Raw genomic sequence first — 2617 nt, forward strand, 5'->3', positions numbered from 1 at the left:
TCGGGTTTGGGTTGAGCATTCCTAAGACGTATATAATCTTGACATGATACAAACCCGATATGATACGACCCTTTGCTAGCCCCCAAGCCAATTTAGAGTAGCCCATTTAAAAAATGGGTCAGGTCGGGCCTATTCATTTATGAAAGTTATTTAGTTCAACCCGAGCTCAAGAATTTATATATTTCAAAAGTATAGCCGCGCGGCTATACGCTTTAAATATTCAAATATATTCTAAAAGTATAGCCGGCCGGCTATACTCTTTAAATATACATTTTTATTTTTTAATTTTTAAAATTTTTATGTATAACCTTCTCAAATTATATCCCTTTGATATTGATCATTATTTAACTTGTTGCTGCATTCGTTCATTAGTTTTATTCAACAAAAACATGCATCCCACTCCTCTCAACTAATTATTCTAGTATCTGACACTCCACACGTTACCAAGTTGCTAATGATGAACTTGTACTATTATGTATCGCGACAGATATATTATTGCATCAATCAACAAATATCAAACTTCCAAACGAAATCTCCAAACTTCCATGGAGGATTTCAGGGGTTTATAGGGTCGAGCAACCTTGTTTGTTCCTTTGTGTGTCTACCTCAGTCTTTACGTGTTGATTAATTCAATATGAAAAAAAAATAAATAAATAAAGATGTAAAGTTAAGATCATAAGCTTTAAATTGTTATAAAATTTGCTGAAAACCATTGAGAAATGAATAATTTATGACCAATCAAAGTACTATGAATTTCATAAGAATAACTCAAGAACTTGCTGGGTTTTGGGATTTTCTATCTTCTGCATTAATTTTGTTTTAGCTATAAGTTTCTCAGTTCTTAACATTTTTAGTGATTCAAGAGCCTAAATAGAAGTGTTGTTCATGTAGGTTATAGAAATGACGTTTTTGAAGCATTTATGGTGTTTTTTTTTTGTTTAATCCATTCTTACAACCAGTATGTTGGATGTGAGGTGGAGAGTTTCTGAACCTCGGTTGGAATCTCCGAAGTGCGAAAGTGTAAGAAAGTGTTTGTGAGCAGAAGATTTATGTGTATGGTTGGGGAATCGAAGAGCCAAGGTATTTATATAGACGCAAGGATTTAGTTTTGTTTTGCTGAGTACTAGTTAGGGGACAGTGTTTGAGTTGCATGTGTTTATTTGGGGTGAGTAACTTGCAAATGGGTGAGTCATGGATGGAGTAGATACTTTTGTTAAGTTTTGGGTCAATTTATAAATAAAGGCCGAAAGGGCACTTGGGTGATTTCACTCAAAACGTTCTAAAAATGACTCATGCATGAAATGAAATTCTACGTTCACAAATAGATGAGAAACATGTTTTATACACATTTAAAGCATATAGATATTTTATTCGGGCATAAAGAAATAATCATACATATAGGGTATTTTAGTCATATAGAAATATATAGAAATGACTTCCCACTACTACAAAAAGTGAAAAAGACGACCAGAAAACAACGACGGTCTAAGTGAAAACCGTCGTGGTTTATAAAAAGACGACGGTTCTAAAAACACCGTCGTGTAATACAACCTTAGACAACTAAAAAATGGAGTTTCAAATGGCTGTTCAAAAACAACGACGTACATAATTAAACAACCGACGTCTATTTGAAACAGATTTCCTCAGTGTAAAATCAATGCCAACAAAGAACGGCAGAAGTTATGAATCGACCGACGTAGAAAGTAAAGACGACGATTTCAATAAAAACTGCCGTTTTTACTCATAAAATAACACGACGAGGTTTTCGTATAAGACGCCGTATAATTACAAACAAATCCACGGCTTTAAAATACAAAATATCGCCGTATTAAATTAATTTACAACGACGGAAAATATAAATATATCGACGTCATTCTCGTATAGTTCTACTACGTTATCTTTAAATCGTACAATAAAATTTATCGTCGTATTTATTCATTTTATACGTCGTACCTTTAATTTTAACGGTCGTCTTAATAAGAATTTTTGTTAACAATTTTTTTCTTTGATTTTCTTATCCTACGTCGGTAGATCTACTTAATGACAAGAATTGAAATAACCACGACGGTTTATATAGAACACCGCCGACATAATCAGTTTTGTCTGAGATCCCAAGGGTTACGAAATCTTACCAGATGGAACTCTGTTCCACATCATAATCTTAACAGATGACACAGATTTGCAAATATTGCGTCGTGTTAGTTTACAAATTCTAGAACATTAATTTCCCTCATTTTAAATTTCCTCGGGAAAGAAAAATCTATTTATCACGCTTTGGAATTGAAAACTAAAACTGAAAGAATACGGGAAAAAAAACTCCATTTATAATTTAAAATTAAAATCCACGTCGGTTGTAGTACACTTAACGACGTTTAACAAAATAATCTACGTCGGTAATTATAAATCTACCGCCATCGTAACTTAATATAGACGACGAGAAAAGACGACGGTAGAACAGAAAACCGTCGTTGTTTCAGTTTCTTTAACATATCTTTCTGCAGGACTTGTGTAGTTCAAAGCATTGACAATGTCTTCATCATATCTCCCAGAAACTACTGATTCAATTGCTCATGCTTTAGAGGCCATCTGAAGCCATTTCTATTCTTTATCGCATTCT

The sequence above is a fragment of the Prunus persica genome, chromosome G1, assembly GCF_000346465.2.
Source record: "Prunus persica cultivar Lovell chromosome G1, Prunus_persica_NCBIv2, whole genome shotgun sequence".
Classification (NCBI taxonomy): domain Eukaryota; kingdom Viridiplantae; phylum Streptophyta; class Magnoliopsida; order Rosales; family Rosaceae; genus Prunus; species Prunus persica.